Source organism: Mytilus californianus, unplaced genomic scaffold, assembly GCF_021869535.1.
Source record: "Mytilus californianus isolate M0D057914Y unplaced genomic scaffold, xbMytCali1.0.p SCAF_2, whole genome shotgun sequence".
In the NCBI taxonomy this organism is placed as follows: Eukaryota; Metazoa; Mollusca; class Bivalvia; order Mytilida; family Mytilidae; genus Mytilus; species Mytilus californianus.
Window position 1 is genome coordinate 25,656,471 of NW_026262668.1, and position 13,773 is coordinate 25,670,243.

At 31.3% G+C, this 13,773-nt stretch overlaps 1 long non-coding RNA gene across 1 annotated transcript in view; it reads left to right on the plus strand.

Annotated features, from left to right (window-relative positions):
• The first annotated feature begins 9,628 nt into the window (after nt 1-9,628).
• The window catches only part of LOC127729564 (uncharacterized), a 72,511-nt gene continuing 68,366 nt past the window's right edge, over nt 9,629-13,773 (plus strand). Inside the window, exon 1 of the long non-coding RNA XR_007994703.1 lies at nt 9,629-9,666. This is a non-coding gene — a long non-coding RNA (uncharacterized LOC127729564). The remainder of the gene's footprint in view (nt 9,667-13,773) is intronic.

Here is a 13,773-nt window from a genome sequence, read left to right on the forward strand (position 1 = left end):
GAATGGACTGTTATCGACTTATATCCTTTACATATGGATATTTGAGCAAGAAGTTCCGAATACGAATATTTTTATTCTCATAAACATAATGTTACAGAGAAATTAGTATACAATTATAATACTAAAAATCTAAATAGCTTCTCCATAACCAAACTTACAACTTGTGAATGAATTATGATTTTAATAACTTCTATATATTTATTCTAAAACTGTCTTAAATGTGTAACAACTTAAATTATCGATTTTGACCTAAACCACATGCTACACGTGATATGCTTCTCACTCGAAAGTTTACTATGATAAAAACTTGTTTTAAACATATAATATTACTTCATAATAATCATAATTCAACTTACAATATTTGAATGTTCACAATTCTGTTTCCAATTACACACGTCACATTGTGTTCCCAAAAACTTGTCAGTGAGTGACAAAAATAAATGTCAACCTCTTTTAACTACCCACGCTATTATCTGCGCAATCGCAGTCAACTTTAACCTACGAGAGTATCAAAAATCTCTTTTTACAATAAAATTAAAATCTATTTATTTTTATCTTTATCTTCTTTTTATATATTCTTTGAATATCTTAATCACTAAATAGTAATTATTTTAGAATAAAAATAATTTCCAACTAAATTTCAATAACTATACAAAGGGAAACAATTCAATCTAAAAAATTATCAAAATCTCAATCTCTCATGCTACAAATCTTCCTTGTTTCCAAATTGTTGCTAGTTGAATACCATAAACATTGTCATTTAATTTGTCGACAACTTTATAAGGTGTTGGCTTCCAATTGTCTTGAATTTTACATCGTCCTTTCTCATGTTTCTTGAGAAGGACTAAAGTACCTAAACTAATGGTCTTATCATTTATAGTCTTCTCACGTATCAATTGTCTCTCTTCAATTTATGTTTAATAGATGGTAGATGTGTATATTAGTTCAATCGATCAATATGTTGATATTTTATCAGAATAAATAGACGAATCAATGTTTTCCTTTTCTGCTGATCAGATACAGTACACGCATGTTTTGTAATCATGGTTGACTAAAATTATTATTTAGAGTGATATTTGCTGAAAACATGACAATTGAAACATAAAATAATATCAAAAATAAACATGGAAGTTTCCATAACATATCACAGAACATAAGACTTATCAGAAATCTAAACAGCTTCTCCATAACTAAACTTACAACTTGTGAATGAACTATGACTTTAATAACTTCTATATCTTTTTTCTAAAACTGTCTTAAACGTGTAACAACTTAAATTATCGTTTTTCACCTAAACCACATGCTACACGTGATATGCTTCTCACTCGAAAGTTTACTATGATAAAAACTTGTTTTAAACATATAATATTACTTCATAATAATCATAATTCAACTTACAATATTTGAATGTTCACAATTCTGTTTCCAATTACACACGTCACATTGTGTTCCCAAAAACTTGTCAGTGAGTGACAAAAATAAATGTCAACCTCTTTTAACTACCCACGCTATTATCTGCGCAATCGCAGTCAACTTTAACCTACGAGAGTATCAAAAATCTCTTTTTACAATAAAATTAAAATCTATTTATTTTTATCTTTACCTTCTTTTTATATATTCTTTGAATATCTTAATCACTAAATAGTAATTATTTTAGAATAAAAATAATTTCCAACTAAATTTCAATAACTATACAAAGGGAAACAATTCAATCAAAAAAATTATCAAAATCTCAATCTCTCATGCTACAAATCTTCCTTGTTTCCAAATTGTTGCCTTCAACAATAAAATAAAAAATTATCAAAATATTTTTTTTACATTTTTCTTTATATTATTTTTTCCTTGTATTTTTTCCGATATATAAAAAAAACATCATATGAATACAATTTGAAAATAAAATCTAAAATGTAAATGTACAAAACAGTGTTCAAATCATAATTGTTAAAGTGATTGTTTTTCAGCCAAACTTCTTTCAGATTCTGTCCCAGTGATTTCCCTAGACTTTCTCCTAGTGCAGCCATTGCTTGTCCTAACTCCTCGAAATTCACTAAATTGCTTACTTGTTGGTCACATTTTTCAGATTTCACCAACACATTTTGATATTCAGACTTATTTTCACAAAACACAGAATTTTCTTGAGTATGAACTTTATTATGGTTCAACACAGATTTCGGTAATTTATACAGGTTTGAATGCTTTCCTGCTGATGAACGAGTTGTCTTCCTACGAACTGGTTGATCTTGAATCTCAGTTGAAGAATCACTTAAATCATCAGATAACACTGAATCTGTATACTTCCTTGTTTTGTCAAATAACACGGTATCAGAATTCTTCCTTGTTTTGTCGGTTAACACGGTATCATAATTCTTCTTTGTTTTATCAGCTGTTACGGTATTAGAATCTTCTTTTGTTTCATTTTCTGCAGTCTTGTCTAATAGAGTTCCTGTCTCTGGAATATGAGATATTTCTAAATATCCATCCCACTCCTCAGAAAATGAATCGCTGTCTTCAGCGTTTTCTTTTTCAACAGTTTGAGTACCTGTATCCAGAATTTCAGTTCTGGTGACGTTTCTGATTGGACCAGATCCATCTGCTAGTTGAATACCATAAACATTGTTATTTAATTTGTCGACAACTTTATAAGGTGTTGGCTTCCAATTGTCATAAATTTTACATCGTCCTTTCTCATGTTTCTTGAGAAGGACTAAAGTACCTAAACTAATGGTCTTATCATTTGTAGTCTTATCACGTATCAATTGTCTCTCTTCAACTTATATTTAATAGATGGTAGATGTGTATATTAGTTCGATCGATCAATGTGTTGATATTTTATGTGAATAAATAGACGAGTCAATGTTTTCTTTTTCTGTCTGATCAGATACAGTACACGCATGTTTTGTAATCATGGTTGACTAAAATTATTAATTAGAGTGATATTTGCTGAAAAGCTGACAATTGAAACGCGGTGAATTGTATTGATGATTAAATTGGAATTCCTGTGGGACCAACTTCAGTCAATTTTTTTTTTAATGAAATTAGATACCAATGCATGTTCAACCTATGCTTCTGATAATCGTCCATAGGATGAGGCGCAAATTTCAACGATTATCAAATATACATTAAATTATTTCAAATATAACTCTGTCAAACATCGCTTTAAAACTTAAATCTTTTTTTTTTCAAAAGTCAACAACATGGCGCCAGCGCCCTCACCTATATCAGTTCAAAATTAAAGTACGATAATACTGACATGCAGCCGAATGATGGCATGTTGCAAGTTTATCTTTAGTAAGCATAACTTGAGTAATTCGAATTCTAGTTCTCCTGTCAGATAGGCAGGTGTGTTTGATTGTCAGTATGAAATGCACTACAAAATAACTGTGTTCTCGGGCCTAAGAGATGAATTCAGGAAATGTAGTTTCTGTACTTTGGCAACGTCCCTAAATTGTTTGCTGGTTTCAATTTGTCAAACTCAATAAAAGTAAAGGATTTACATCTTTATTTGAAAGAAATTCTGTTAAAATGTCCCATTTTGACATTATACGACTGAAATAAGCATTTTAAAGCAGTTTTCATTTTTAAGCCTAAGAGGCATGCTGACTTTCTATCTTACAGCTTTTTATGCTTTGATATTTGTGTTTCTATGATTAATTCAAATTCTATTAACCATTTGTGAACTCTGAATATAGAGAAAAGTAGATTATCACAGAAAAAATATGTTGTATTTAGGCCCTGGTCGAACGGCCTGTTTAATGTATGTGAAATGTGAAGAGCTTTGAACATAGAATGTGTAGTCTATCATAAAAATTTCACTAAATCTGTAAAAAAAAACACTTGACAATGATCTGTGCACCTTATCCTTTTCATATACTACCTTTATATTCTTCTGTAGGATAGTATGTGGTTCAAATATATGCCAGTTGAGACTAAAACTACATTCAAGTTTAACATTGAAAAGTGAAAAAAACTGTGCATCAGACCATACTGTCTGCAAAAAATGTTGAATGCAAGAGTTCTTTTGCAATTAGACTTCTTGTATCATGACATCTTAGCATAGAACTGAGCACAAAGTAACAAATTTCCATTTCTTATAGCTTCTGTATGCATTTTTATATGTAAATATGTGCTAATTGACACTAAATAATTTTCAGTCTTACATAGCCTAAGACCATTTTATACTCATTTGGTATGCTTTTTGTAACTTTTCTTTCCATTTAAAGTACATTTAATACATATGAAAGAATAAGTTATAGTAAAAAACTTCAAAAACTTCAAATTGGTTGAAAGAAATGCATGTTTCTGAAAGGCTCCCCTTAATTCGAAAATCTCTATTTTCAGGCACAGGCTCATATAAATTTGACTTTTGAATAATTGTAATAAATCTGATAAACCAAAGGAGTGTTCAGTTGCTTTTAATACTTGATATATTATATTTAAGGTAGATTCATGGTATACCGCCATCTTGGATTGTACAATCTCAGTACAAAATTGGTCTAGTTATTTGCCCAAATCTGCAAATTTGGAGACAGATTTGCAATTTAATGGTGAGATTGTTTATTTATAAAGAAAACTTGGTGATTTATTGTATTATTCAAAATATTTAAACAAATATCAAATTTTGTGTTTTTAGAATCATTTTTTTTCAAATAAGCCATTTAAGGGGAGATAACTCTTTTAGTAAAAAATATATATTGGACTGATAGGGAAATTTTTTATTTTTACTTGTAGCAAGAAAACAAGTTCGGTGACACCATTTTTTCTTTTTATTTTTTTAAAACATATTATAAAACCTATCTTCTTACAATTTATTTCAAAATTCTATCTGATAGAATTTTTTTTATGCGCACAAATGTGTTTTTTCATTAACAATCTAACCAAATTTAGGCAATTTTCAACGACTCATAGCTTGGAAAATAGCACGGTGACCCATACTTTTTATTATATTTTTGAAAAAAGCATAGTAAAATCTTCCTTTTGGCAAATTATAAGAAAATTCTATCTCAAAAAGTATATACTTATGATCTACCTTAAGAGCATTTAAAAAGCAAATTTGGGTGCTGAATCTTTATGTTAAGTAGTGATTTGGTCCAGTTAAAAAAGGTCAAAAACTAGAATGTCTGAAACTGTCAAACTGAATTTTAGACCCCCTTAACATAGAATTGTCAATATTTTGAGTTAGAGCTGGTAGACTTTTCTATAATTTTGATATTATTTGTCCCAATAGTAGTACACTACACTGTAAAAATCTTTTTGAGATAGAGCAGGTGCGATTATTTTTTATTTGACTTTATTGTCTAAAAGAAATGCACTACGAAATAACTGTGTTCTCGGGCCAACTGCTCGAAATAAAATGACGAAAATTTATTATTGTTTTTCCCGTCATTACATACACTCATGAGATTGGTTGATATAAGTTCTTTTGACCGTTGCACCTCTCGTGCCACTAACATCGAATCCATTCTTAAACCGCATTTAAAATGTTTAAGAAGGTTGTATACTTATTCAAATTTAAATTATCTTACCAAATATAAGGTTGTTATTTTAGTGTGCCCAATCAAATATATACTTTAAAGTTGAAAAACAAAACAAGTAAAATCAAGAAGTTTACAAAATATACTAATTTTGTCATCGTTTGCCATAGTAACTAATCAAATGTGAATTAAGGATTTTTTTCTTAACTGCGTTTACCTTAGTTATGTTAGGACAAAGTTAAGACCATGTATGGTAAAAAAAGATTGCACTACATTTTGGACTAGAGGCCTATATTATATTCCATCATCCAACATTCGTCAGGCAATAGTTTGAATAGGTGTGTTATATATACACGGCCATCGACCCCATTATGTCATACTCGAATGATTGGATACAAACGCGTTAGTGTGACTTCCTTGTATTCTAATGAGGTACTTAATCTTTGACACTTGGCAAAGTAAGTAATCCTTTATCGTTATTATTTTTGCATTTATCAACAACGTAACTGAAAACGAGACATTTTTTTTCTTTTTTTCTTTTACATGTTTTCTTTCATGGGTTTTCACCAGTTGATGCAAATCTCTATGAGATCCTAGCGGACATATTATTCTTTTCGTTAAACGGACAAGTGTTGATCGAAAACTGCCAATTTCATAATTTTTGTGAAAAGATGTAAGATATAATTAAAAGACGACCATTTGATTTTTTGCGAAGCCGAGAAAAAAAATTAAGCATGCATAGAAACAGATGAAAATGTAAAAAATCCCCCTGCCACCTAGAATATCAAATTAAAAAGAAGAACCAAGAAATATAAATCAAGTGCTTGCATTGGTGATAACATGGGAAGGAAACTATTTCAAGGATTGAATGACATTCGTGATTCGTGTTAATTGACATTTTTGGAATATGCAAAATTTATAACGAAAACAGAATTACTTACTTTGCGAAATGTTCAATATTAAGTACTTCCTTATCATACCAGGAAGTCGTACTAACACGTCTGTTTTCGTATTACTTAAGTATAAATCAGGATTATAATAAAAATCTTGATTATTATTGACGGGATGCGTTTTTTTTTGTTGTTTTTTTTTTTTTTTTATGAAAACCTCTAGCAAAATGAAAGCATAATAGATATACATAAATCAAATTTGACTCGGTGGTATTTTATAAACATGATAAAGTGATGAGCTGAAATGAATTTCGACGAATATTAAACATATTAAACCGTGGTTGTCTTAATGTTTGTATTGTTTTTGCAGTCTTTAGTGTGATTGTCGGTCTACATTATGACAGTAAAAGTTTGATTTCTTTGCCGGATAATTGATATTACTCCATGGTTTTTTTAATTCTTCAATTCACAGGTGTGGCGTGATCGTCAGTTGTCAAAGAATTACTCTCAAACCGGTGATAGGGACCGTCTAAAACTTGCAATGAGGTGAGAGTTTTTGCTCCGTGTTGAAGTCCTCACTTTGACTTTGAAATGAAGAACAGCTATAAAGGCGCTGTTCGTTTGCTTTTTGTGTTTTTTACTGTGCATGTACTGATTTTGTGTCGGGGATAGATAACCCATATCCTTTTTTTTTATTAAGCATGCACTGACAATTAAAGACATATATGTATTTGGCACACACAAAGTTTAAAAAACGCCCTTAATCGTGTGTCTTGGCCAGATTAAGCTTGTTACCAAACAGCAGGAATCGTTGATTTGAAGGTCTAAAAGAGAAACAGATATTTAGCCTGAACGTGACTTTGGCAAAAAATAGCCAACTATCTACAAGCATGAAAATAACCAAGAATATCAAAGATGTATAAATACAAATAGTATAAGACATCGAACGTTTATCTTTTGTAGGGGGACGTTTTTTTTTCAATCTGGTGTCTTAAAAAAAAATGTTTTAATAGGGAGTGTGAAAAAAAATAGATTGATTCTTTTTAAAAACTAGAAAAAATGAAAAAGTTGTAATTTGAAAACAATGTAGTGACTGTATGTTATTGAAAAAACAAACTAGCCGGCACGGTAAAGCCAATGGTACTGAAAATGGCGTTAAACACCAAAAATCAACCAATCAATCTGGAGTTTCCAATTGCAATAAAGGCAATGTCAGTTTTGACATACCAATACACGGTTTTATACATGATTTTCAATTTTATATATCTATATTTCCAGAAATTTGTCTCCGTTAGTTTATTAATGTAATGGCCATAAAAAAAGTAAAAAGTATAAATAATCAAATAATTTTGAAGCCATCATTACAAATACAAAGTTAACATGATTAAGAGTAATGGAAACATTAATACTATAAGCATTTGCTGAGACTTCGATAAAACCTTGGAGCTACTAAAACAACCTTGACTAGTACTATTCTCAAAAAAAAAAACGGACTTATTAAAGTTAAAGTTTCCCAAAATATTCTTTTCATTCAATTACAAGTATTTCAGAAAGGTGTCTGCAAAAGTTAAGAGGGAAAGATTCTGGAAATTCTTTTCCATTAATGTTTGATTTCATATACGCATATGAAGGGCTGTATTTTAAATCAGGCCTTTGGTTTTCTAGTTTGAATAGTTTCACTTTTTGGTAATGTCAGGGCCATTTAAAGCTGAATATACAGTATGGGGTTTGCTCATTGTTGACGGCCTGTATTAATTTTGCTTACATGCATGTCATTTGGACTCTGGTGGATAGTTGTGTCATTAGCACTCATACCACATCTTTTTATTTCTATTTTCATTAGGTTTATTAAAAACACATTTTGCAAAAGATCATGTCAAGTATAACAACAAAAACGTTACTGTAATTTGAACCGCAACGCCTTTTCACTTTAGTCTAAATGTAAAACATAATTTTGAATGGTTTTACATTAATCATTTTTTGGGGCCCTTCATAGCTTGCATTTCGGTCTGAGCCAAGGCTCCGTGTTGAAGGCCGTACTTTGACCTATAATGGTTTACTTTTACAAATTGTGACTTGGATGGAGAGTTGTCTCATTGGCACTCATACCACATCTTCTTTTATTATACTTCACGTTACAATGCCATATTTTGATAGGCTAATACGAGGGTGTTAATTTACTTTATTACCCTTCATGGAGACGCTTGATCAAGTGTGCGCTTTATTAAATACGACTCTATCCTATGGCAAATACTCTATTACCCTTCACGGAGACGCTTGATCAAGTGTGCACTTTATTAAATACGACTCTATCCTATGGCAAATGATCTATTACCCTTCACGGAGATGCTTGATCAAGTGTGCGCTTTATTAAATACGGATGGTTGCTATGTACAAGACGTCATAGTTTATTACTTTGAATTTGAAATTTAATCGACAGTAAAAACAGAACATTCAGTATAATAAATTGAATAACACATATCTGAGAGGATGATAGAGCAGATTGTTACCCTTCGAAAACAAATTGTCAACCTTGGCTTCGCCTCAGTTGACAATGTTTTCTCGGGGTAACAATCTGCTCTATCACCCTCTCAGCTATGTGTTATTTATATAATATCTATATACATACTTCCCGAAGCGCCCCAAAGTTTACAGTGGTGCGTGATAGTAACCGTCGGGTCTTAAAAAAGATGTTTGGTTGTACTACGGAGTGATATAAAATACAAAATGTATATGTTTTGGCCAAAAAACAGGAAAAGAAGAAACTGTATTGAAGAGCTATAGAGAACAAGATCGTAACCCCACAATCACCCTAGACAGTGGATGCATAACCTTTTTCTGTTATTACGTATACACATGCAAACAATATGAATATCTTGGATGGAGTTTCATTAACAATCTGAAATTTTAGAAGTGTTGCAGAATTGTCGGCTTTCGTAGTTCTTAAATGTATTCTTATCTTGGAAGCCCTTCAAATTATGTGTTTTTGTCTTATGGAGATACTGTTAACAGGGATACACATAATGGCGAATTGTTAGAAATTGTTTGGTTAAGAGATGGCAGCAAGAATCAACGTCCGATTAGTTAGTTATCAGAGATCCCCAATCGGTGGCAACAAGTACAGTTACATGATGTACAGTAAAAAGCATTTCTTGAAAGTATTTCCCGCTATGTATAGCATTTTTGGAAAGTTTGTTTTTAAGTGACCACTTCAGTTGATCTCATATAAAAATGTAAATAGCGCAGTTGAAATTATATTCAGTATTACATTTAACTGTTTTATTTGAATGTAAAACATTTCTAAGGTAAGACTTATATTGTACACTAGCAAAAAGGGGGATGTTTGATAAAGGATTACTTCTCAATGCATACTTTTACATGTTTTATTCAATATGCAATTTGGAGGAAAATGATGCAGGTCTTTTAATGAAAACTGTTTAATAAATAATTTATAACGTACATGTAATACTACAATTAAAAAAACGTACTATTTTCACGATCATGATGATCATACAGGATCGCCTCTATTTGTCGTTTGTTTTTTTGCTTTTTTTCATTGGTTTTGTGTTGTTGGGTTTCTGTGTCATTGTCGTATACTTCAAATCTCCTTTTATTCTCGTTTATGATGCATAATTATACGTACAAACTTTATCACACAAAGAATACACCCTAAAAATCAAGCAAATTTACGACAGGATCGACATACTATTTTTCAAATTCAGTGCAATTTAGTTCTTTCGAAAGAGATGACAGTCTTGTAAAATGTTCATCTTTCGTTTACTAGAAACGAATTAAGGAGGGTCCGAAGCACCAAATTCATTAAGTTAACGACTTATTGAACCATAATTTTCAAATACACCATGGATTCTTTACATCTCAAGTTGGCTTTCTTCGTATTGACCTTCATATCAATAGTAAGTATACATACTATTTAAGGGCATACGATACAGTTACAAATTACAGGAGAGGTCATAACGTTGCTACCGTAAACTGTTATTTTTCGCGACGTCAATATGTGACATATCGGATAAAGATGCATTTTCGACTGATTTTAACCACTAGCTTGAAAACGAGTGCATAGACCTCTCTTTTTGAAATTGACATTTGGCTTGATTATGTATGAAGATTATTTTTACCAATTTTTATGAACAAATCAACGATGATTTGTTGTTAAATTAGATAAATATACAGCAATAAATGCCGGCTTTTTTTCTAAAATTATGAAAATATAATAAAAAGGAACTATTTCCACGATATTGTTTACGCATATTTAGAGCACTACTTATGTAAAGAAAATATTCCAAATTCTTTTACAAAAATCCGCTTGTGTTTGTCTTTGAAACAAAAAATTAAGATATGTCTGTCCATAGGATAGAAATATCAAAGAAATCTAAATTTTAGTAAATGTCTACAATTTCGACCCCATTCATCTCTAAAAGTACTACATGAAGATATATTTTTTTATTAATTATCTAAATTGACTATGTGAAAAATAGCTTCTGTTCGCCAAAAATTCATGGTGGGAATAAAACTGTATCGCATGCGTTTAAACTCAAGTTACAATAAATAGGCTATATCACCGATTTTCTTAAAATTTTGGCTCGTTGAACTTTAACTGAAAATCAAAAACATAATGCATTTATCTTTTTTTTCTCAGAAATATTATGATTGAATTCTTTCAAAATAAGTGTACATTTGTATAGAAAGCACAAAAAACGGTGAAAAACGTTCTTAAATTTGTCTTAAAATCATCAAATTTCCAATTTTTATTCCATATATTTTTCTTAAAAAACAATATGTTGTTGGTACAGAAATTTCCGTTTTAATGATATAGAAATAATTTGGTCACCGACTTCGTTTTAACGGTATACATCATTCAAAGTGGTGTACTAGGTGAAAATAATTCCACAAAACGTCGAAATAATCGTAGCTTCATCGTGTTGTAGGTCGTGAAACGTCGATTTTCAGATGGTTTTTGTCTAAAATGTTTTGTATATATATAAAAAAAAACAATTGCGGCCCCTTATTAGCGATAAATTTCCAAAATTGTCAACCCTAAAAACCCTAGGTGTTCACCTTTTCAACGGACCATCAGTGTATATTACTATATTGATTCGAAGTTGGTGTAATATCAAATCAGGAAACTACAGAAAAAGGTTGGGGGCGAGCAGTTTTATTATTATTTTGTACATGCATTCAAGGTAAAAAAAATTATAATGATACCATATTATGATAAATAAAAGAGTAGGACATCTTTAACCAGTACCTCTGGCTACTTTCATGTAATAGCGAGCAAACTTTAACTCTGCTTTCCAAACTATACTAGTCAACAAAAGAAACGATACAAGGCAATGTATTTTCCATATATAATAAAATTGGATACACTGTACCAAGGTAAATAATTGCCCAATTGGTCTTATATTTACAGAGTGTTTTTTTCTTATCAAAACCATTGATTTAAGGCAAATATGCGATTTTTTGTTGTTGCAATTTTTGTTATTTCAAAAATCGTATTTTCACCCAAAAATTCAAAAATCGATATAAGAACTTAAAACTCTAAACTTAAACATGGTCTGCTTAAAATTTTGAATGCCTTTGCAGATATTTGTATACTTAATTCATATCTTCGAAATTAAGTACCGACTTTTGTCATCATTTTCCGCTAAATAAATTTGACCCCTGTGTTCAATAACACGGTATTTTCTCACTTTCAAATTTGGTCAGATTCTTTTAATCATATGCATTTGCTTTGCAAATGAATGTTTTTTCTTAGGTAATTTAACAGTTTTTCCTATTTATTATATTTTATGATAAATTGGAGTTCAAACTTGTGTATCGTTACTTTTGTTGACTAGTATATATGCCGTCGTATTCTTTGTTCGACATATGATGTAGATAGGCAAATAATGAGGTTTGTGTGCAGGTAAACAGGTTCTACCGCACCACGTTGTGTGCAGGCAAACAGGTTCTACCGCACCACGTTGTGTGCTCGTACAAATTTGGCCTAGTATCTGGACCACGAAAAAATGTTGGTTGTTGTTAGTTTTTGGGAATTTTTTTTCGGAGTAGTCGGGCGTCTGTAGTTAGTATTTTTTGTGTTTCCTGTTCTCTTTTTTATGCATTATTTTATTCTTTTGCTGTAAATATACGGATGCCGACTAGGGCAACATTGAAAAACAAACATTTATCGTAATTACGGCATACCGTATAGACAAAAAGACGAACTGGAAATTTGTTATGGGCATACATGTAACAGTTATATATTTCAAAAACTGAACTGTTAACTTTTCTGGTAAATCAACAATTCATATGAAGATATTTACAATTATTCTAAATGTGCGTTTAGGCTTTTTATACGCGTTTTACGTGTTTTATCTTCAAAAGATGTCATTAAGTGACACGAACCTGTTACCTCAGATACTGTAGAAAGCACACAACATTTAATGTTAGATAGAAGTGATGGGGATTTTGTTTTCTGTTGTGATCTGTAGCGAAGTGTTGAAGGAAAAGAAAATGGATTGACTTTAAAAGTGCAAAAAGTAAATAATCTTACTATGACACTCTCACTGATAAGTACAAAATTTAATGTACAACGACGACGAGTTGGAGATGGGATATCGCGGGACACAAAAAGAGGTTGTTGAAACTTTTATATCACATTAAGGAGTTTACAATATCATCACTGTTTCCCTGCTTAAGGATCACTATCTTACATGTTTTTTTAGGGGGGGGGGGGGGGGGGGGGGGGAGTGTCGGAAGAAAAAGGACATACCCCTTATGGTTATATGGTTGACCTCTTATAAAATAATTTATTCTTCTATTGCAGCAACTGTTTTCGAAAAACCCGCCTTAAGCTGAAGGTGATATGCGGAAGACTGAGAAGAGTTTTAAGACGCACTTGTGCAGGTTGTACAGGAATTTGTGAAAGAAAAGCCCGAGGACGTTGCCAGTGTCGAGTCTGTATGAGGAACAGAAACAGGAACAGATACAGAGGGCGCTAACTATTCATATGATTTAATTGTTTATACAGTTTAACAGTTCTTTTGTCTTTTTAAAAAAACGTTTCACTAAATTGAATTACTAATAACTTATAGAATACCAGGAAATGTGGAGTATACGTCAATTACTCAACATCAGTGGTTAATAAAGAAGACAGTTAAAAGTCGCCGTAGGTATACGTACGGCCTGTTCAATAAACCAAATCTAAGTGTGGATGGTAAGCTTTTCAATCGCCCCTAAGTATAGGTGTGTTGTTAATATGATCAAAACAGACAACCAAATAACCGACTTCCACATCAAATTCTCAATCGACATAAATATGGAGAATGACAACTATTGACGATATCCTTGACTTCTTTTCAGACAAATTTACATCAGCCGGGGTACTCAATCCCCCCTCTTGTGTATCTTAA